This window comes from Gallus gallus, chromosome 4 (assembly GCF_016699485.2).
Source record: "Gallus gallus isolate bGalGal1 chromosome 4, bGalGal1.mat.broiler.GRCg7b, whole genome shotgun sequence".
Lineage (NCBI taxonomy): Eukaryota > Metazoa > Chordata > Aves > Galliformes > Phasianidae > Gallus > Gallus gallus.
In genome coordinates, this window is record NC_052535.1 from 71,325,822 (window position 1) to 71,351,211 (window position 25,390).

General features: G+C 34.7%; 1 protein-coding gene across 8 annotated transcripts in view; it reads right to left on the reverse strand.

The window, feature by feature from the left end:
* The window catches only part of PCDH7 (protocadherin 7), a 256,931-nt gene that overhangs the window by 226,383 nt on the left and 5,158 nt on the right, over positions 1-25,390 (reverse strand). The gene's annotated exons all lie outside the window — the stretch shown is intronic.

The window sequence follows — 25,390 nt, forward strand, 5'->3', positions numbered from 1 at the left end:
CACAAGGTAAGCAGTGATGATAACACACTAAAAACACTTTGGTCTGATGCTGAGGAGGGCTTGCACAGCAATTAAGCTGTTTCTTTTCCCACTCTGCCAGCGAGCAGTTTGGGGATGTGCAAGAAATTGGAATGCAACAAAGAAGGGATAGTTGACCCAAACTAACCAACGGGACATTATTTTCCACACTGAATGACAATGTACTTGGCACTAAAATTTTAAAGAAAATTAGGTAGGAAGGGAGTATGTTTCTGGCTGTCTTTGTCTTCCTAAGCGACCTTTATGCATTATGAGCTTCTGTTTTTCAGGAAGTAGTTGGCCTGCCAATGGGAAGTAGTGAAGGAACTCCTTATTTTGCTTTGCTCGTGTGAGCAACTTTTCCTTCAACTTTAAACTCTTTTTACCTTGATCCACATGTCTTTGCATTCCATTTTCTCCCCATTCTGTGAGAGAAGGGAGTGAGTGAGCAACTGTGGGGGTGTTTGGCTGTTGTCAGTCCATATACTTGCTAAAAATCATTCTTTTTAAAATCTTACGTAATTAGCACAACAGTTTTGTCATGTAACCTTCATCTTTCATATTCAAAAAATACCCTAGTTTCCCAAGATTTATTCTTTAAGACTAGTAGGTCCTACACTGCATTAGAGTTCCATTCTTGTTAAGAGATTGTATTTTAGTACCTTTATCTCATAATTCTAGAAAGTAGAAAACCTCTCAGATTTCAAACAATCTGAAACACATTACTACATATTTTCCAAAAGAAAAGGAATGAAATAATAAATTTGTGCTCATAACACTTTTGAGGCATGACTTATAAATATACAAAAGTTTGTCCTGTATGAAGCAAAAGTGATTTCAGGACACATTCTAATGAACCATATGAAAAGCTAGTAGCTCACACACACCTGATACATATTTTTAAAAGCATTGCCAGATGCTTTGATCAATCCCAAACACTTAAATAGCTAATAAAGACTGGTGCGAAAAGTATTTGAATATAAGCAACATGAGCCTTGGAATGGAATGCCACAGTAGTCTCGCTGGCCTGTTTTATGTAGCTAAAATAATCCATATTTAATGTATTTCTTTTTTGAGTTACATGTCATAGAATCATAGAAGCACCAAGGTTGGAAAAGATCTCCAAGATCATCCAGTTCAGCTGTCTATCTACCATCAATATAATCCCACTAAACCATGTCCCTTAGTAACACATCTAAACATTTCCTGAACACCTGCAGGGATGGTGACTCAATCACCTCTGTGGGCAGCCCATTCCAGCACCTGACTCCTCTTTAAGAGAAGAAATTTTTCCAAGTATCCAACCTGAACCTCCCCTGGCACAATTTGAGGCCATTCCTTCTAATCCTATCACTACTTACTAGGGAGAAGAAGCCAACCCCCATCTTGCCACAGCCTTCTTTCAGGTCATTGTAGAGAGCAATAAGGTCTCCCCCGAGCCTCCTCTTCTCCAGCCTAAACAATCCCAGTTCCCTCAGTCACTCCTTGTAAAATTTGTAATATGTCAAGTGATATTTAAATAACACCTTGATTCTAAGCAGCTATTTGTCACATAATTTTCAATTTATTTTGGGTACTGAAAACTCCCAAACTTGGCCACACTTTTTTTTTTTTTTTTTTTCTCCTAATATGAATACTGTCCCTCCAGCCATCTGGTAATTATCTGAGTGTGAAAGAATGATATTTTAGTGCATTCTTTTACACTTAAAAAATGATTGAATCCTTCTTTCCTTAGCAGTTTATGTGTGCATCAAACTGTGATATTAGCAGTTGTACTACTTTGTTTGATATTAGTCAATTCAGAGCTTTCACATCTGCATCACCCCATTTTAATGAGAATCCTCAGAATGAAGAAGTTAACAAAACTTCTACAGAGCTCCTACTGTTACCCCCAATGCATTTTTATTAGTTTATTGTGATGGAAAATTCCAACCTTCCTTCAATAAATGAGCAAGAACTTTTCAGAATTTTACAATGTCAAAACTTCCTGAGATTCACCCAGTACAACTACTGCTTGCTGTAAAAGTTGGTTACACTCTAATCAGGAAAAGCGCTTGGCAATTTGTGGAACCCATCACCATCTTGAGCTAACATATTTCCTGAAAGGAACTTGAATTTCTATCTAACTGCATGGGTTTCAGCTTTAGTGTTAGGTAAGGGAATATTTCAATTACCACTTTTCAGGGATATGTGCTAAAAATATTACAGGATATATTCTACATTCACTTATGTAAGTGTAAATTTAGGATACATAGATATATTTTTTTTCAGTGTACTTTTACACCTAAGCTGAGATGAGAGTTTGAGTTCTCAATTGTAATATTCCTACAAAAAGAACGTCCAAGAGTTTAGTGGGAAATGCTATGAGCATTATTCTTCCCATGAGATTCTGTAAGGCACTTTAAGTAACAATGATGATGTTAGAAAGCATTTATGTATAAGAAGTTTTTTTCAATTTTTAAAGTGCCAGAAAAAAAAAAATCCAGTTGAAGATGTATATTCCCACCACGCAACACTTAGGACTGGTGGTTATTACTTTGCTTTACTTTTTTGCTTACTTAAGTATTTTGGGGTTTTTTTTTAGCTGATATCCAAAATTAACAACAGTGAGTTTACAAGCAACAACCTACATAGCATCACAAACCTAATGTTTATAGGTCAATTCTTATGAGGAGAGGCTGAGGGAGCTGGGATTGTTTAGTCTGGAGAAGAGGCCCAGGGGAGACCTCATTGCACTCTACAACTTCCTGAAGGGAGGTTTTGATGAGGAGGGGTTTGGCCTCTTCTCCCGGGCAACAAAGAGGACCGAGAAAACAGCCACGAGTTGCGCCAGAGATTTAGATTAGACATAAGGAAAAACTTCTTCTGTCAGAGAGTGGTCAGGCACTGGAATGGCCTGCTCAGGAAGGTGGTGAAGTCACCATCCCTGGCAGCGCTCAAGAGGCATCTGGATGGGAGCTACGAGATATGGTTTAGTAGCTTCTGGTAGTAATGGTGATGGGAGGACAGTTGGACTAGATGTTCTTGTAGGTCCTTTCGAACCTTGTGATTCTATGATTCTATGACTATTTCTGAAGGCAAACAGTCATGCCAAAGTCTAGCAGATCTCTTAAGAATATCTAAATTCAGATCTTACATTTTACTTTCCATATGCAATTGTGTACATATATAAACATGTTGCCAAAGAGTTGTGACATGCAAAATTGCATTAAAAAACCCACAAATTAAAAAAAAGAAATGCATTCCTGGAATACACTAAAAGTCTTCTGAATTTATAGTAACGCACTATCTATGCATAGGCTCAGTTTCTGACAAGTGAACATCCATGGCACTAAATTATTAGTACAACCTTCATCACACCTTTGGCTGATGCCAAACAAGACTCTCAGCAGTGCCCACCCACAGTCAGGAGCCATCAGAGGAGATGTTCGCATTCAGCATTCTGAACCTAGTCATCCTTTTTTGGAGAACAAGAGAGATGTGATAGATAACTGGTCTCGCAAAGAACATGTACAATCCTATGAACTGAGTTAGGCTAATTAAATCCATTTTTGCAGGGCCAGATATCAGGAAAAATTTCTTCTCAGGAAGAGTGGTAAAGCATTAGAACACACTGCCCATGGGAGTCATGTAGATGTGGCACTTAGGGAGACAGAATCGCAGAATCATTAATGTTGGAAAGACAACTAGGACCATCTACTCCAACCATCAACCCATGCCTGTGACTACTCTAGTCCACATCATTCAGTCCTACATCTATCCCTTTCTTGAAGACCTCCAGTGAGAGTGACTCCATTGCTTCCCTGAGCAGCTCGTTCCAATGCCTCATCACTCTGAGAAGAAACTTTTCCGATTATCAAACCTGAACCTCCTGTGGTGCAACTTGAAGCCACTTGCCCTATCACTGCTAACTGGGAGAAGAGGTCAATCTCCACCTCATTACAACCTCCTCTCAGGCAGCTCTAGAGAGAGATATGGTCTCCTCTGAGCCTCCTCTTCTCCAGAATAAGCAATCCCAGCTCCCTCAGCCATTCCTCATAAAACTTGTGTTTAGTGGGCACACTGATGATGGATTGATTGACAGATAGTACCAAAATAAAATTCTAATCTGGTATTGTAGAACAGGATACTAGACAGGACACATAACAAAGATTACCTTCAAGTAGACATCATCAGAGGATAAATGCTGAAATTGCAATAAGTAATATACTGACTTCTCTGTCATTCTCTGGGAACGTGATAACTTAAGGAGACTCCGCTGACATTTGTAACTCCTTATCACAGATACTAAATTAGCTATTCTCCTCTACTGAACCCTGCCTGTTGGGATTATGGGAGAAGAACAGGATACTCCTGAGTATATCACAGTGAATTGCAATCACTTCCAAAAGCCAGCAGACAGATGCTTACATAAGGTACTTAGTCCCAGATCACTTTCACAGTAGGTGAATCAAATGGTTATACAGTTACAGGATTTGGCAAAATCATTCCATCTACAGGGCACTGAGATTGTGCTACCAGCAACAAATGAAAAGCAGTGATCATTCAGTGCATAAAATCCATAACAGAATTTGTAGTTCTGTATTCTGTACTCTGGCAGGTTCTCTTTCCTCAAAATAAAACAGAATTAATTTTTTTTAAAAAGGGAGTGTGAGTGGAATAAGCACGTTGTTTCTGCAGACCACTGTGTACCTGCAAAAATCAATTCTATAAAATATTATTGTATCAGTGATGTTAACTACAGTCATAAAAACACTAATGCTACAAACCCTTTCCAGTTCCCGTTCTCTCCTCTGAAACATTTCTCATGTCTCTTCCTAATCTACAATAATTTAAATTCTGTTCTCACATCATTTCAACACTTCTATTTACAATAAAAGTTTTAAAATATTTTTAAATAAATCATTTTAAAAGTTAAAAAGATGTAGAATACAATATGTATATAGATAGGTAAATCTATAAAATAATACAATAATAAACTGATACTGCACTTGAACATATACAGATTTTTTCTAAAATGCCAACTGTTTCAGTTGAAGGATTACAGTAAAACAAATGCAGACTAGTTCATATGTATATGCAAGTGCTCAGTTCCAAAAGTTACTTAATATGTTAGCTAATGAACAAAATATCAGAGCTGCATGTTTTTTAATCTTTTATTCATTTTTCTTTGAAATAATTAAATGATTGTAATGATTTATTTAATGATTAGTATAATTAAGTAGACTTACTTATAATCATATTTAATATCAATAATTATTAATAATGCAGAAAGCATTAAATTGTAACATTGCACCATCATAATTTTTTAAGTAAACAGAATGAATCAAACTATCAGAGCTGACAAATAAACATTTTCAATTAGCAGTGGATAAAAAACATCAGTTACTGAAAAAACAGAATTTTCAGTTGTTGAAAATAATAACTAATGTTAAGGTTAACCTGAGCACAATCAGTATATTAAAAATAATAAATTTAGGCACTGTAAACATCATGTTTACCAGGATACACAGGATTGTGCCTCTTATTGGTTTTTATATCAAGTCTTTTATGTGAACTCTGTTTCCATTTGGTTTTAAAAATGGGAGATGGAAATACTAAAGAACAGATACACAGATATTTTATTTCAAACTACATTCTGTTCCAGATCAGACAAAGATATGGAAAACCTTTTTCTAACCACTTTGACAGATGTCCTTTTTTTTTTTTTTTAAATCTCTTTACAGATCAGCCCAAGAACCCAAACAACAGAATCAGCTATATTTCAGCAACTCATTTCTCCCCAAATAGTCTTTTGCTAGAAGAGAAGTCAAGCCTGCATTAGAGCAATAACTTGGAGATGTACTACTAAATCTTATGAATCTTCCCAAAAATCCCCTAAATCAAGGACTAATAATGTAACAGTGATAAAACTTCTATGTGTTCAGTCTGGCTCCTTGCCTGTTTTACTGTTTTATAGATGAAAAACCAAGTGGTGGCTTACAAATTTTTTTATGAGATTGGCTGGGATGTTAGAAGAATCAATTGCAGGAACTAGCTGCATATTTTATAAAATGATTTGTATCAGTCTGAGATTTATAGACCTCTAGAAATACATAGACTGTTTACAAAAACTTTGTGAAAGCTGATCATTAAGAGATTTACTTACATAATATACCCATTTATGCGTGAGAAATATCTAGATTCACCTGTATTAGACAAAATAATGACTAATAACATTAAATCTGGTTACTTAAACTCCACGTAATCCAAATGTTATGTTGTGTTGGCAGGGAGAGTAAATCTATAGTTGACATGTCATGTATAAGCAATCGTAGTAACTATGTGCACATCTCCTATACAACCAATGCATGAAATTAGTTACAACATCTGCTGTAAAAACTCAGGGTACTGAGTTGCATCTCATTGTAGCCAATACATGACTCTGTAAAGACCTCTCTGTCACAGCATCCTATTCTTCACAAAAATATATTCAATTACCTCCCACATAGCTCTCATCTGCAGCTAGGCAGACGTTTATCAAGGACATAAGAGTCTGTGTTAGTTGGATGGACTCCCACTGAGCCATTTCTGTTACAATTCCCAGTACACCTCTATCTCCCTTTTCAGACAGCCACTGTATTCCCGTGTGCAAATATTTCCAGGTTTTTTTTTTTCCCCCTTGGGAAACAGAAATGTATTCTTGTCATTTTCTCAGTTGAATCTCCTTGATCTAGCCCATGATTTTTTCTACCTCAAAACTGTCAGTTGTTGCGCAGCAAAGAGGGAATAGGACATAACTTTGAATTTACAGGCACAGGCTTTGGAAAAATAATTTCAGAACACTATCATTGTTCTGTTTTCAAAGTGAAAACTTCATGCACTAGAACAATTGTGTTCTTGTTTTCACCTTATTTCCTATTTCTACAAATTACGCATTTTAAGGACAAAGAAAGATCAATGAGACATGCAGTTTTTATAAAGTCACAACATAAGAAACACTGCAGAAATTCTAACAAAACACTGTATTATCACAAAGCCAAGATTGTTTTTATCAGACAATTTTTATCACAAATTATGTTCCAAACAATCAGTGTTCATCTTACACATAGTAATTTTGTTTCCTTGAACTTCTCTAAATTATCTTAACAATTTCACTTTTTATTTTTAACTTTCGGTGTATAAGCATTACTGAATATTTCTTTCCCATTCTTGATCACTTTTTTTCTTACTGAAGAGGTTCAACTTTAGAAGACCTTCAAACTTCCTTCATATTCTTCAGCTTTGACGTTATGATTAAAGAAGAAACACTGCATTACCAAATTAGATGTTGCTACAGTCACAACAACAACAAAAAACCAACATGTCTTTGGGCGCATTTATATACAACTTCAAAGCAAACTTCATGATATAAAATTAAGCTACTCAGCATTAATTATAAGACTTCAAACCATATTTGTTGAACAGAGGACAAAACATAAAACAGTTGTGGCTCATACATGTTTAGTTTTTCCTAACATTCTAGTATCTCAGTTTGCACCTTATTTGCTAGACTTGAAAATAGAAACAGCCAAAGTCATGAACGTTATTTATGAAATCTAAGAAATACACAAGACTTCTTTTTTTTCCTTAATTAGCTCCGGTGTTTATTCGCTGTAAGGAGTGCTTAGCATAAGGAGGACAAAGGTACACATCCTCTGCAAATGCTTTGCAGGTAACAGTAGCAAATCTCCAGAAATACTGATGATGAACTCATGGCCTCTTGCATCAGGACAGCACTACACCATTGCTATCACTTCCATCACTGTCACTATTCATTCAAAACAACTAAGGTAAAGAGTTAATTACCATACCACCATATATGTTATAGCCATGCTGCAACAGTCAAAAGGTACAAAAATAACTAAAAACATCTTCTTGTAGGTCTGCACAGTCATTTGTACAGATGAAATATAACACAGAGACAAATTGTAACTGACATCTGAAAATCTCAGTACATCTGGAATCTCATCCAAATTTAGTAATCAGAAGACATTTAAGCTAGTCATCTTACTTGATCACAGGGAACAATATCTACCTAACAAGGATGGAGTAGCTTGATTTTGGAAAGTACATATCTCTCATTTTTTGAAGTGACCCTACGTAGGTAAGTTGCACTAGATGACATACAAGCTGAGGTGATCTGAAGGCACATTTGAAAACAATTTTTTAATTTTTTAATCTTTTAAAAATGTGATTGCTTATTAGATTTATATTTCTACCCCATTCTTACCTCAAGAACTAATATAGACATATGGATTTAACAGCGGTTATACTATGTCAATTGAAATACACTCATCCAAAGGAGTTAACATAATCCTTGTCCAGCGAATTGTTTTTTTTTTTCAGGGAATACACAGTTAAACTAGTACACAAAACTTCTGAAAACTTTACCTCTGTATCATCTACGTGCAGGAAATATTACATTAGTGCAAAACAAGACTGTTATGCCATAATATTGGGCTGGAATATTTACTATATTTTAATAAAATAAATGTATGTTGCTCCAAAAGTAATGCCTCCTATTTATTTTCATGGAAACTACATCAGCTACAAAGAGCACAATAATACTGTTTGATAGAGAAAATTCTCAGCTACAAAACACTATTTTTAACAGTCACTGCCATTAACTATGCGTTTTTGTCAGCAATGAACAAGATCCTCCATGCTCTGCTCATAAAAATCTGCACCAGCAGAGATGACATACTGTTTCACAGCTGCTATGATGCCATACTTGCTAGGACAATATTGCCCATGTAGTTCATCTCTCCTCAGCCTGAATAGATGGAAGTCAGAGCATGCCAAATCTGGACAATAAAAGTAGGAGAGGCAAAACAGTCCAGCCAGGACTGGCAATGTATTGCATGGGGCCAGGCATTATTGTGTTGCAAGATAAAGGTTGATCTCTGACCTGACTCTGGAAGTTTGAGCCTTCAGTTTAGTCAGCACTGTGACGTAACAGCCAGAGTTGAAGGTTTGTTCAGGTTTTAGGAAATCCAGAAGGATCACTCCTTCCCCCAATAGACAGTGCACATCACTTCACCCGCTGAGGGCTGTGTCTTGAACTTTTCTTCATCGGGGAATTCACATGTTGCCACTCCACGGACTGCTGTTTTGACTACATCTCATAGCAGTGACACCATGTCTCATCACTGGTAATGGTGCGATCAAGAAAACTATCACCTTCAGCCTTATATTGATTCAGTATGTCCTGACAAACTTGCATATGGTGTTCTTCTGTTCTTGTGTGAGCATTTGTAGGATCTACCTGTGATATTCCAACATTTCCAGCATTCTTTCTAAAGCATTGAAATTGATCTTAATCTGCCATTTTGCACAGATGAACCAATGAGACGCTCTTCATTTCATGGTGTGACAGCTGTGCATGGCCATCCAGAACATAGTTTGTCTTTCACATTGCTGTCACTACTGCTGAAACACACTATCCACCACCTCACTGTAGTCACATCCTATGTTTCATGTCCATAAACATTCAGCAAGCATTGATTAATGTCAACAAGTACAAATTCTTTCCACATTGAGGAATTCAGTGACACATCTTTGCATCATACTCACTTCTGTGTCAGATGCCCCTCTGCTGCCATCTGTTACACGGCAAAAAAATGAAATAGAATATTGGCAGGAAGGATGAATCTCTACTGCCATACCATCAACATCTGCCTCTGACATTGTGAGCCAATATAATAAAATGGGAGGCATTTCTTTTGGAGCAGTCCTTGTAAATTGAGAACAAGCATTATTTGGATGAATTTAGACATTATTATCAACCTAAAACATTAGATAGAAGTTTAACTCTGACATAGAAAATGAGAGAATTATATGTACGAAATGTGTTAATGCACTAATACAACATGTTTGCAAGATGACAAAATTTAATCTCTCTTAAAATGCTGAAAACCACAGCACGTCATGCAACGCTGTAATGTAAGCTTTTATAAATATATACATGATATCAGCATTTTATCAGTGTTATTTCAATGTGTTCTATAAAAGCTACCCTAACACTTCTAAATGCTGAATATAGCAACCTTGTTTGCTTGCACTTGTCAGGGTTTATGGCACCACAGCCAATGATGGAGCCTGATACTTAGGGCACTGGGACGCTGATTAGCCATCTAAAGTCTAGAGTTTGTACAAAATTCTGCACTCTGTAAAAATATAGTTCCAATCATCGAATTCTGTCTGAACTCATAATGTCTCTCAATTGCAAAAAATGCCATTATCCACTTCTTACATACTAGAATACATAAGCATTATACTGAGGACATATCTTGAATGAGAACACATAACAAATGCCCATTAAAAAAGATTCTGCATTCACATCGATTTTCTCCTTCCCTCACCACTAAATACAAAGAAGAATATTTTATTAAAAAAAAAAAAAAAGGAAGGAAAAAAAAAGACCAACTTTGTAAAATAGTGAAATCACATCAATTGTATGAGTGGATTCGTTTACAGGCCATCTTGGAGCCTCTTTTGTTAAGAACTAGTCCAAGAATTTGTACTTGTATAAGCCCACAACACAGAGAGACTATAATAATACTGTATCCTACAGTAATGTAATGAACTAAATTGAATTACTGGATGCTATGAACTATGGATAGTAGTTTGCAATGATTTTTATTACCTCTGCTCTGAAGTTTAGATTCTAATCATTTATTTTGCTTAAACTCTAACAATAGGTCATCAGTATTTCTTCGTCTGCACCTTTCTTTTCTTTCTATGCCTGCAAAATGTCAACTGATAATTTAATAATGAACTGCCAAGAAGATAGGTAAATGTTTACCCAGAATTTTCCAGTCTGAACATCTTTTTCTTTAGAATTCTCTTTAAGTTTTGCGTGATAAATCCTTAAATTCTCTTAGTTCCCTCTAAGGCTGTGCAAGAAACCATAAATCTATTCATAGCTTGGGTCATTAATGAGTAAATATATTCCTTCCTTTACAAAGAGCTAGCAAAAGCGTGGCATTGCCTCATTTTCCCTCTTAACTGTCAATTATACACAGTCACAGAATAAGCTTCTCAAAAATAAGGCTTCCTAGCTCTTGAGTTTTGCAAAAGTAGAGAGGATGGGCACTACTTCATTTGTGCTTTTTTGGAAAGAAAGGGTTTCATGAAAAACAGAGGATCAGTTATAAAACTAATATTCCCACTGTTTACAGTATAGATCAGCCATAGGTGTTTGCCATACTGCTTCTCAGTTTATCTTGATTTTGATTCATGGCCACAGAAATCAGATTGATTTGGAAATGTTGCATTTTTGGTCACTATTTTAACAAATAAAAGATCTCTCTAGGAAAATAGAATCCAAAATGGCATATGGACATGTACAGCCATTCTAAGGCACGGAGTAACCCTGTAAATGAAGCTCTTCCTTGTCTTCACTGTCTTACCTGTCACCCTATGTGCACACACACTCAAGTATTTAGGATTTTACAGAAGAATTAAAAAAGAAAACAAAAAAAAAACTAAAAGTAACATATCTAAATCTCCAATACTTTCCACAATCCAGCAGAAGTACTAAAATTTAAAGATTGCTTAGACTTCACATCTTGCTAACATTTGACCCCTAACGCTCAGCAGTTTGTGACTCCTTCATGAGAAAACTAAACTGGTTTGATGGAAATAAGGGAAACTGAAGTTAAAACCTAGAAATCTTTACACTGTCACATGAAAGGTAAGACTAAAAATTCAGGGCATGATAACTAAAATTACAATATTACAGAAGAGGGGAAGGGGAGAGGGAGATGCCAGTCTCTTCTTCCTGAAAACCAGTTACAAGATGCAGAGGAACAGCATAATGTTGTGCCAGGGAAGGTCCAGATTTGACATGAAGAATTTCTTTACTATGAGGGTGGTAAATAGGAATAGGCTTCCTAAAGAGGTGTTTGACGTCCCATGTCTGTTAGCATTCAAAAGGCAGATAATAATGCCCTCGGATGCTTTACCTTTTGGTTAGCTTTAACTGTAGTTAGATGATCTTTGAAGGCCCCTTTCAAGTGATCTATTCTATATAGGAATAAAATTCTCATGTATGTTGGTACTGTCCTTTTGATCTCTGTTCTACTTCTTATTCCAGACAGTTTCACCCTCCTAAAACAGTATAGCAGATTCACTTGGCTCTCAGAATAGCTCTTAATGAAGCCAGTAAGCATTTTTTTTTTTTTTTTTTTTTTTTTACAGCTCACGAGGTGAATTTTATTCATCAGAAACTTTCTGTTTAAATAAAATAAAATTAAAAAAAAAAAGGGGGGGGGACATACTTTTGGTTGTAACTGTTTCCATGTCAGGTTTTCTTTTTTTCAGTCTCTTACTTCTTAATATGAGCTAGCTAACCCATGACTCATGTAACAGTCCCTACAAAATCAAGCCAAATATAAGACTAGGAAAAAAAGTATAAAATCAAAAAAGCATAGAAAGATGGAGCTTTTCTATCCATATCCCCCAGTGTTTTAAATGTGCATTGCTCTTGATGAAGAGGAAAGCGGAGGTAGAGATCATCATTTTTACTTGACAAAGTTCTCTCAAAACATGTTTTCAATTATTTAATAAAAGACTCAGCCAGAAACTACAATTCCAGCATGATTTAAAAAATAGTTCTCCTTTCTAAGTTCCAAGCAAAATTCTAGGGGGAAAAAGACAGACAGACAGAAAGAAAAAAGAACTCTAACTGCACTCATTTTCTATGAGAAAAGTCTTGCTTAAATGTTAGATCTTTCCACTGGGAGACAAAATAAATAACTAGTTTTCCACTACAGAAAAAGAAAAAAAAGAAGAGTGCTAGGCATAAAAATGTCCTTATTATAACTTGAATTTCCTTTTCTCAATATATAGTACTTCTTCATTCTCCAGATTATATGCTTGCACCTTATACAAGGAATACATCTTAAAACTAAACAGAAATGCATTGCAGTCAAATTGCCTACTTATTAAACTAGACATCACACTGGCAGCACATGCCCCTTGGATCTGCAATTCTTTCTTCTTAATATTGCAATGAACCAGAAGATGTTGATTGCAAACTTTAAAACCTCTGCTGCATAAATAAACAAAACTGTTATCTCTACAAGAAAACTGAAGATGAATCTCTATGATTATGTCAAAAATAAGAAAGACAGCAAAACATTTTCTTCAGAGATTCCAGGACTCTGAGACACATCCTTAGTACAAATTAGAATGGCTTTGATGATATTCATAAAATGTAGGGGGAAAAAAAAACAACAAAAAACTACCAGCTCAGTGAGAATTTTAGAAAAGATGGATTCTCTAGAACAGTAAAGATTAAAAAAAAATGGTGATGCTAACATTTCTAGACGTGCTTTTATCCAGTCTCTACCTTTATTTGGGATATTTTTCCACTGTAAAATACAGGTGGTTTTCTTCTGTGGTACGGCCGTGAAACATGAACAGATTCAGTGCCCAGCTTCTTTGTATTTTGCTGTCTTACAATACAGAGCTTCAGAATGATGCCTAATTATTAATTGAAATCCCTGTTTAAATCCATAAATTAAAAATGTGTTCGCTGATTTGAAACAGTCCTACCACACTGAATACTACGCTATCAAAATAGATGCTATATCTACATTTTCATTTACAAAGTGGTAGCTGGGGAGTATGCTTTTAGACAAATCCTCTAACCTAGAGTTTAAATGCTAAGGTGACTTAAAAAGTTTTAAATGTTCTTTAAATATGGAAAAATCCTTCTATTTTTTTAATCTTAAATGTACCATAGTATTAGCTGATCTTTTTGTGAAAGACATACTTTTATATGAAAACATATTGCATATATAGCAACATTCTGCACAGATTCCTAGCGTCCTTCACTGTACAAGTTAAAGAAATCACTAATAATGCTAAAAGCTGTACATTTCATAATGCACAAAAAAAAAAAAGTTCTCAAATAGGTGCTAGTGTTAAATTAGTATTGAGGATCCTTGGAACTAAAAGCAAAAAAAAATCAGTAAAGGCAAGATGGGTTTTATGAATTTAGGGGAATTTCCTGACCATCTCTTAAACTGAACTTATCAGGTTCGTTATGATAAATGGATGTTGTCATAATCTTTCATTGTCAGACTGAACTGCTGCCCTAACAGCATCTATTCTTGTAAAACAGAACTGAAATCAAAAAGTTCAAAATTAATAGCTGTGAAATCTCAAGCACTCGTAACCATGTGTTTTTATCACTTCCATGCTGTGCAGATCGGGTACTCTTGTTATTTATTATTTGTGACAGTTAACAATTCCCACTTGCTTTAGTGAAAAAGTGAAGAGCTGTTTGCATAACTAGCAAGGTGAAAAATAGATTTCAAACTGTTGGAATCACTTCACACGAACAACATACACAGATGAGCAGACAGCTTACTTTCAGACTACAATGCGCTGACAACACGATACATTATTCTATGGCTTCCTTTTGTAAAAGCGTTTCTCACAGAATGCTCTGGATCCGTGAGGAACCTGAAATGATGGAGCGTTGATATAGTACAGAGGATCCTATCTACTTCAATAGTCAACTTCATCTTCACACTGGAAAAATATAAATTTTTATAATGTCTTAAAACAGTAATGTGTGCGTGGTACACGGTTACTATGTGGTCTGATCCACAGAGTCCTCTCTGACATGCACTACAAACAACAAACCACCAAGCTATACTATAAGAGAGCACAGCTTCCTGCTGCAAGACTTGGGTTGGCAGATACATTCCTCTCCCCTCTGAGCCAAACAGAAGGGTATGAGATTTTACAGGTAAAGATTTAAGTATCAGCAGTACTTCTATCTCATACAGAAGTAACTTTTTTATGAGGAGAAAATAAAATATATATGTCTACTGTATTTTCCTTAAGATATTTTCTCAATTTATTTTTAGAAATGAAATGCAGAGATAGCATCTCCAAACAGTATATATTTCAAATTAGAAAGAAAAGGTTAAAGATAGTAACTGCAACGGTATTACGAAATGTCTCCATCTGATTTAATATTAATGTACAGGAAAATCTATCATGTATCAGGACAGCAAGTAAGATTTGCCTGTGGGCAGTGCTATTATCAGCACACAATCAGTTGCAGATTGGAGACACTAGCCTTAGATCTGTTCTCATGCCAGTAATCTGTTTCCTAGTTGATTGAAATGCAACAGCTTTTGATGAAATGCTATTTATTTAGCTACAGACAATTTGATTAAACGTAAGGGTAATAATAACAAAACCAGTCATGCCCAATGTGACATGAAATGGTGTAGGTCATATTTTAATTGAGACATTTCAGTGAAGAATACATAATTATTAAATGAAGCAGGATATGTTAAAAGTTTTTTATTGCAAAGTCATTTTTTCAATTAAAAAAAAAAACATTGAGAAGGCTAAAAAGTCTTTTCTACTGTCAATTACTATAAACCCATCACAAACTATGAACTCTTAGTTCTTAATGCTAAGTCTTTCAAATCCTTAGACTTATTTCATTTATTTTTTTCTCTTTGATAACAGATGGATTTTCTTTTATCCTTAGTAATTTGCATCAATAGTAGATCATGAAGTTTTATAAATACATAAAGCCTTTTAGAAACATTTGATAGAGAAACGATTTAGCCATTCCTTTCATATGCCTACAGCATTAATTCTCCAGGAAGGTTACTGTACAATTTGAAGAGTTCAGTATATTATATTTAATAAAGAACTAGTAAAGAAAAAATACATAAATTTTGCTGTCAAGGTTTCTAGAAAGGTGCACTAATATTCAGTATTAAAAAGTCCAAAATTCAATTCATTCAGCAGTGTCTGAAAGGCCAACTGAGTATAACATCCTCCAATTGCCTTGAATATAATGAGTGATCGAATATTTCACAATAGAATAGTTCACAGTAAAACAGAGACTGAACCTCCTTAATTTATTCTGCACAGAGGAATTTCACTGGTCAACTTTTCCTCTACATTTTAAAAAAATAAAATCAAAAAGATCCAGAACAGTAACTACAATTCACATATAAATATTTAAAGAACTGGTGTTGCACAAAAATGATAGGACAAATTATGTAAGTGTTCAGTGGCCTCTGGAGAATACGGACAGCAAAGGTTGGGCAGTTCTGCAGACAGCTAACCAAGTTTCTTTGACTTCTAAACTAAACCTCACCCATGTATTTTTCCATATGCATGGAGAAAAAAAAAAACAAAAAAAAAAAACATGCAAACAACACAGGCACTATTCTTTACAGTAAAATACAATCAAACACATAGTCCTATAGAATCTAAACAGGACGAGCTATTATACTATTTCAGCAGGGAAATCAGATCAAGGGAGCTGCTAGTGTGAAGTCTGAGACTACAGAATGAAATCCTGTATCCTGGTGAAACTACTACTGTATCTCAGTGGTAGTTTTCTGTCATTCTTACGAAGTTGTTAGATATTTCAGATACAATATTCTAGTCTACTTTATATGTATGGAGTAATTAACTGGATAAATCACATGACCCAAACTATCTGCTGAAATCTCCAGAAGAAATGGTCATAGTTGAAGGCCCCCAGGAAAACGGGTGCCCCTCTATTTCATACCCATTAGTACCACTTTTACAGAAATGAATTAATATTTGCTCTAGAAAATCTTGAGCTTTATTTATATTCAGAAAAATTTCCATTAAAATACAGTGGTAGTTTAAGGTTCTTAATTTCCACAACCCAGAATAAAACTGTCAATATGCAGAGAAGCCTTCTGAATGAGTTTGCTAAGTCTACACAACAGTTCTAATCCAAGATCTAGGCTGAGGCTTAGGGGAGAAGCATTTAGTAACTTGTATTAAAAGGAGATATCAAGCTTTCAGAGCAATTATTCCATCTGTAGAACAATAAATACTTTTCTTTCAAATAAATCAATTCCTGTACTTCTGTAAACTTGTGCTACAACTGTAACATAATTATATGCTCACTGAAAATAGTATTTTTCTGATTCAACAGAATCATGGACATCCACTCCTGCTATAACACAAGGCACATGTATGTCATTAAAACCAGTTCAGAATACGCGGATGGAGATAAGGAATTGGATTCCCCATTTAATCACTCAGATTTTATGACAATGTAACTTAACTTAGAAGAAGTGTAACACGATGGAGAATGAGACCAAATACATGCTGAAATCAGCAGAGAAATGTGAACAAAACATGTGGCAAAACAGAGGCTTAAGGTATCACTGTGAAAATTGCGGGAGCAGGTGAAGTAACTAACACTTTAATCTGCTGTTCCTCTGACATCTATATTTCCATTTCTGTCTTTCATCTTTAGAAAGCTCGCAAACTACTAAAGTATTTGCTCCTGTTAAATAGTGTTTAATAAAAGGACTCACAAATATATTAAACTGATTTGCATAAGAAAACAGACAGATTTCATGTGAAACACAAAGTTTGCTGTATAAAGTAGGTATGAATTTTCAGGCCAAGCCTTTCTCACGTATTGAATCCCTAGTAGGGGGTAGCACACAGCTCCATGAATCGATGCCATGACCAGTCAGGTAACAAAAGTTATCTCACCAGATATGCTCCTACTGCACCATTAGTTAGAGCAAGATCATGTTTAATGCTAGCATTATACTTTTTGAAATTTCACTAAGGTTTCAGCATTCCCAGATGCTGTGAGAAAGATAATACTATATTTGGATATAATGCATCATCAAAGCATGCTGTCCACTATTTTGCCACTTTCTATACACACATTCACATCAGTTAAATGAGTGAGATTTGATGCATAACGTAAAAATTGATATGATGGTCTTCTGTACTTTCTTTTAAAGTAAATCAGTCTCAGAATATTATATATTTAGTTTGCAATGGCTGATATTAGCTGTTTTGCTGGCTCTAATGAGAGACTCTTAGCAACTCTTATTTTAACCCAGTGTGAGATCAACATCAGCCTAAATGCTCTGAAGGTGAGTTCATTGCTAACTTCTGTCAGTATTTGGTTTCTGTGAAAACACAAAGTTTGTGCCAATTCAAAATAATTTGTTAACTCAACAGCAGTATATATATGAGCATGTATATGTGCATGCATGCTCTACTAATAGGCACATGTACAGCACACATGAAAACTGTGCTTAAGTCCTTACTATATAAGTATTTTCAGCCTTGCCCAAATGCACTGCATTCACAAAGAGACCAAATAATGCTTAAATTATTTGTTTAAATTATAATTTTTTTAAAAAGTAATGAATTGTTGATTGGCCTCAATCTGTAGCTACAGAAATTGTCCTAGAAGGTATCTAGGTCTTGAATCATATAGCAGCTGTGCACTTGGGTGCAGTTATTCTCAAGCTTTGAAGTATCTTCAGTTACACTGAGACACGTATGTTTCAATACCTGAATCACACCCAGAACACTACAAAGTCTCCATTGATTCCTAAATTTCATTTTTCAGCATAATACTGAGCTCAGAAAAACAATTGTACATCACGTTATATTTCTGAGAAAGCATTGTCCTAGTAAAGGACATTTTTCCAAAGGATAAGCCTCTGAAAATAAGTAATTCTGCTTCACATGGATTTGGTATCCAAAGGAAGTAAGGGCTGCTTCTCCTGTTTCACATTGCTCCAAGGCTGCACAGTCCTTCGCAGCTATACATGGAGAGACAGAATAAATTATGGTGGTCCCTCCCTGCTCTTTTGAGTGCTACCACACAGAAAACATTTGGCACACTGCACAAAAGACACATTCCCCTAGCATCCTAACCACAACCTCAAGTCAAGAAACTACTTTTCAGGGAGCTTACAGAGGGTTCTCCATACTTATTCCAGTTACACATGAATTTTTGCCCTGTCAAATAACAAACGTATTGCTACTCACAATCTGGTACCATAAAGGAATTGGATCAACTAAGACAGCAAGATAAAATTATCTCATAATTTTTAAAGAATGGAATCAGTACTTCTGCATACTTGTTCTGTGAAAAATTTTCAGCATGTCAGCTAGTACTAACCTTCTATACTTTGCCTCTTAAAAATGTGATGTTGTATTCCAAATTCTAAATCCAGTAATTTGATAAATATCATTTTTTCTAACACTCCAGGAATGCAACTTACAAAAATATATTTCCTTCATTCAGTGACTATTCAGGTACTAGGCTGTTTAATTCAGAACACAAAATCTGCAACAAAAAAGTGGATTCTCCAGGTTGTTAATATATTTTATATACTAAACTTACTCTTATTTTTGAAAACAATCAAAATTTGCTTTTAACTGTAATACTACAGCTCCAACAAGCAAGAGACAAGTGAGCAAAGAATTCATGTGAAGCAGAGTTTATAGGACACTCACACACCACTTAGGAACTTATCCAATTGGTGCTTTAGTGTAACTGCATTTTGAGATTTTGTCATCTGTTCATGACCTGCAATTTTCTCACTATTTTCTTTAATGTTAGTGTTAAATATTTAAATCCTCCTTTGTCATTTCTGTTGCTGCAAATCACATTTTAGATGCCCCAACTAACCTTAGTTACTTAGTTTCTCCAGTATTAACATGACATTTTGTAATCCACAACAGCAAAGTAAGTGACCTCAGAAAGTCTCAGTTGCTTGGAGCATGTGAAAGACACTAAGTCAGCTGTGGCATACTGTGTGCATATTCTCTTCCTTCTCCACTGAGATTTGTTTAAACAGAAGACAAAACTCAGATTCTACATATGACTTTCTCTCTCATTCTGTTTTATTCAGATCTTATATTTGCAAATTATTTTCACTTACATTTAACTAATCTTTAAAATTTTCAAGCTGTGCAGTATAAATAAGGCAAAATGTGGAAGAATACAGGGTACGGGTGATTGTTTTTACTATTTACTTGACATTTTGTAGGATAGAAAGTTAAGGCAAACTAGAACTGAATTCTGTGAGAACAACTGAAAGACAATAACTAAGATTATTTTTAATACCACTATTTAAATTTTCTTACAGTGCTACTGGGCTTTGCAGAAGGCACTGTTTAAAACAGTTTGAACTGCACAGTCCCTGTTATCAAATACTTGTCATTAAATTGCAGAGTCAATAAACCTGGCACATATCCATCTCAATGTCAGAGTTTTCTTTTAGAACCTTGATTCAAAAAAATGAAATAATGCAAACTTATATACAGGAATAATAAGAAAAGGCTTTCTTTTGATTCTGGATAGTAACTGCTGGTCTCCATTTTTTTGTTCTGTTAATTACTGATGAAAATGAATATGTAGTACAAGCTATCAAAGTCCAAAATCAGATAAAGCAAAGATAACAAATCTCCTTTTTTAGGAAAGGGAAAATACAGAAATAGCATCTCCTGAGCACACAGAATATAAACACCTAAAAATGCCATTAAAAATTGAAGAGTAGAAAATAAATTGCATTGAATACATTACACAAAGTCTAAGACTGAAAAGAAATGAAATTATTTCGGAGCTTTAAGAATTTATAAATGATTTTTGGAAACAGAATTGTTAAACCAACCAGAAAACCAACCTGCTAAGAACTGTACTGAATTGCTCGTATGTCTGTGTCAGTATTTCTGCAGTCAAAATCAATATATCTTTAGTAAAAAAATAAATAAAAAAAATAAAAAAAATCATTTGTTCTGTAAAGAACAGGTGTTCCTAAGATTATGTTTTCTGTTAAGGTAAGTAATTAAACACTAACACTGAAATGTTCTGCAAATATTCCACAAAGACTTCCACAAAGAGCTCACAGTGATCGTGAAAGATTTAGTTAATTAACTCAAAAGCATAATGCCAACTATTTTTGAAATGTGTTAATTCCCTACTATAATTTAAAGACAAAACCCGTTAGGTAAGTTTTACACTTCAAAGTAGCCAAACAGATATACAACTATGTAACAATTCCAAATCTTTGAGAGAAATACCCTTAAAGGAAAATGTGCCTGAAGCTTCAGGGCAGGTATTTCTCTGAAACATAGCTAGTTTGTCAAACCAGCAAATACACCAAATAATTGGAAACAAGGCAACATTTGCATATAAAAGTAAAGATACATGCATACACTGCTACAGTACAAAGACTGACACAGTGCAGGTCCAACCCTGGGTCCATGTGTTTAACCCAGGTTCATGTCTGCATGTACGATGCCAGAGAACTGTCGGAGCTGATAAATCAGTTTCTATCTTTTTAAAAATGTTTCTTTCTTCCTCCTGTTTATAATAGTGCAGTTCGTTACTTATTCAAAGCATGAATCCTCCTTTACTCAAATCCTGTCCCTTTTGGCTCCGTACATCTCCTGGGAGTGCAGAATGATTCAGTGGTAACTTAGTCATTTGCACACTCTACAAGATTATTTTACTGAAGAGGGAAAAAAATAAAGACTGTACTTACCAGTGGAACACTTTGTGTTAAATACTGATAATGAAAGCATCAACAATCCATCTATTTCATGTTTAATTAGCCCCTTTTTCATCATAGTTTGTTACTGAAGGTCAAATGTGGGTCACTTTTAAAAACTGATTGTAAAATATTTAATATAATGCAAGCTGAGAATAGAAAACTGAAATACATTTCTGGATACCTTGCTCTGAACAGTTTTAAAGTTAAATATCTTAAAAAAGCTACCAGTGCAAGTGTTTATATTTGAAGAACAAGTTTTTAATTCTTTTCTGCACATTACCTAGTGTTTCTATTACACTGTAGAATGTTTATTTAGGTGAAAGTTATTGAAAAACTTTACTACTGAAAGCTGCTATGTGATTTTAAATGGCAGTATTTGATCTGAGTCTATGCATGTATGTGTCTGTCTGTACATTAAAAAAAAACATGCTTTCCTGCACTGTTAAGCAGATTGACCCCTTAATATATTAATTTTGGTTCCCATTTAAGCTCTTGCTGCATGTGCATGCTTATAAGGAAACAGAGCAATTTATTTCGATAGATATAATTCAACTGCCTAATAACTGAGTAGCCAAAATGCACCTGCAGTGCAACAGACTGGATAACATTTGGAGGATTATTAAACAGATCATCTAACTACCTTACAAAAAAAGTTCTTCAAAAATTTATTTTTATATATTTTGCTTTCTTGGAAATTAAATTTTGGTGAAATGTTTGTAAATTTACCTCAGGTTTCATTTCCTCCCTAGTCATGGAACATCCCATGTCACTTTTGTAACAATAGGACATACATTCAGCCTTGATTAGTGTGTCAGCACACTCTGATGTCCTAAATGTTTTTCTACACTCAATAGTACATTTCAAACTAGAAAAGGCATAGGAACAACTCATAAAGAACTGGCCAAAAAGGAATATACTCCAAGAAAAGTAATAATGCTGCTCAGAAATTCCTGCACTGGTTCTTCTAGATCTACTGATGGTGACCTGCATCTCTTAGATAAAAATGTGTAAATAAAGTAAAAAGCACAGTTTTTCAAGTAATCAAAATACATTCTTTGTTGAGTGGAACAAATAAGAGAGAAATTAAGAGAAAATGATAGATGAATAAATATATATATATATATATATATATATATATATATATATATATATATATATATATATATATATATATATATATAAACGGGCTTTAAAAGGCCAATTCTTTAAAAAGGGGTCATTAACATGCTAATCTCATAGTCATGAGAAATTTCAGTGAAATAAACCTGCTCACATGCCATTAGATTGATAACAATGAAAGTGCAGAAAACAGTATGTACAAAAAAACATATATTTGTAACTAATTTGAGGAAATACACAATTATTCACAATTGTAAAGTGAGATTTAGAATTATATTTAAGGATGCAATCCTCCAAATCACTGAGTGATTGCTGCTATGCGCTGAGCTCTCTTTGCTGTCTTTGTTAGAAGTTGACAGTACCCTGGGCACTGACTGGCAATGTTCAGCACCAGGAGGGTTCAAATTTTACATCTACAATCCAGAAAAACATTTTCTTAGATGCATCCTGATGCAGCTTCTGTACAGGTTTAACTTTGGGCAAGTGATTAAGATCGATGGAATGTTAAGGGATTTAAACATTAGCTTGCCAGATGTTTAAGAGCTTTACAGAATAGCACAGAATTGCAAAGTGGGAGGCTAAAATAATATTTCAGAGAATAATACTCTGCAGAAAAGGACAAAGGTAAGTTTCAAAAAAACTTGCATTTGGACACCTTCTAGAAAACATCTAGAACATCTTCCAGAAAAATGATAGTAAAAAGTCTATCAAATGCAAAATTTAGCTTTAATCATCCTATAAAATACTTAAAGGAGGGCAGTTACAAATTGTTTTTAGCTTTCTCCCATTAAGTTCTACTATAATGCATTTTATTATATATAACACATGTAAGATATGTAACACACTACCTTAGAAAGGAAGTGTCAAATGATAAGAATGAAAACAGCTTATATTCTCTGGGGAACACCAATCAGTCACCTAAGTAGAGACTTACTTTCCTGACAGTGATACTGTGAATATGTGGAAGTATCAATTACCTGTACCATTACTACATTAATGGAAAATGAGCATTGCTCTCATTTCTAGTAACTTAGAACAAATACATCCAGCTATGTCCATTTATTTATTTGAAAACTCTATATATCCTCTAAAGTCTCCTTAGAATGAAGGGAACTGTAAGTAATTAAATAAAGGCAACCAGAAGCATTTCACCTAGTCTCCCTATTGTGGTCACATTACTATGCCATTGGCTCTATTTCATATGTACAGCTGCACCATGAAACACTCCAATATACTCCACATCATACCCATTTATGTGCAATTGCCTCACATCACTCTCTCAAGAACATGGCAAACAAGTATTCCACCTGGTTTGAGAGTTAAAAATGCCAGTGTGCTTTTTCCTGATAAACATAGAAATGCTACATTATCAGTGCTTGAGAAGTGAAAGATCTACATCTTATTAATGCAAATGTATCTTAATGTGTGCGAAAGAAAGAAAAAAATTATATAAATGTCACTCAGTATCAAGCTGGTAAGTACCCATAAGAAACCAGTAACAGAAGTTTTATGCTCGAGGTTCTCTGCTTTAAATTCTTATTTGGAAACTTTCCTTAACTTAGAAGCACTATTTGCAAGCACTTTCCACATATTTAAAAACTGAAGGACAAGGCATTAGACCATCTGCTATAAACTATTCAGGTAAACTTACTTTCACAAGCTACACATTTAGCACAGGAAACCTTACAAACACTGGGAAACTAGCTCTGTATCAAACGAATAAATAACAAAGCAACTCAGAATACATTCTTTCAGATTGACTGCTGCAAGTGGAAGTGTAATAAAGCCGTTTTCTTCTACAAAGAAGAAATATTATGTATCAAAAATATGTGCTTGCAAAATGTCAAGTAAACCAAAGAATATTTTTGTAACATAAGTTGAGATAAGGTTATTAATCAAGCAAAATAGTAAGCTGTAATCCTTTACCACTGGCAAATTTAGCATGCAAGTCACTCTTTTACATTGAAAATAAATTACACTTTTGACAGTTTTTAATTCACGTTTAGATGAATTGCAGCAGCAAGACAGAAGTAGCATCTGATTAGCATTTGTTTCACTTCTACTTCACTGGTCCAGTACTCACTAAAAAGGCATAATCTACTTTGTGCTTAATAAGCCTTACTAGATGGAAGCTTAGGAACTTTTTCAGTACTTTGTATTTTATAAAGACTGTATTTTAAACTGAAGTTATTAACATTACATCAGGAGCTAATGAAATATATCACCCAGAAACTACCACATCAAATGTTCTATAAAACATCTGTGTGACATACACAGAAATATTAGCAGAAAATACATCAGCCACACACTGTTGTTCATCTGGAAGATGGTGTGACCATTCATTTCCTTTAACAGTACTATAATTTTATTTTATGTTTTCTGTGCAGAATACAAGTACTGGTTACACAGTGTAAAACTTCAATTGTAGTAGTCTAACAGGCATTTCAAAGTAGAAAAAAAATGTCATACTGTGCCATATTTGCATGTTCATAAGGTGGAAATAAAGTATTTTTTCAAACTAATCAGTGTTCCTGTTTCAGGCTTGGCTCTCTATATTCACATGAATCAGCATTCATTTAACTCTAGATTCTTGTGTAACATACGCTGGAGCTGAGAGGAAACACTTCAAACATTATCTTACATGGAAGGAGGCAAAGGGAATCACCCAGTGTTAAATATATAATTTTACAATCTGTGAAAGTACGCCTAAAAAGAAAAATCATTTCTGTTCAGGCTATGCACGTGTCTTATAAAATTAACACAGCTTTCATTTAGAATCTCCTTTCCCCACTATGCTAACCCTCTACTACTGTGTAAAGCAGTTCCTGCCATTACCCGTTTTATTCTGCTGGGGCCTCACTGCACCAACCTGCATGGCA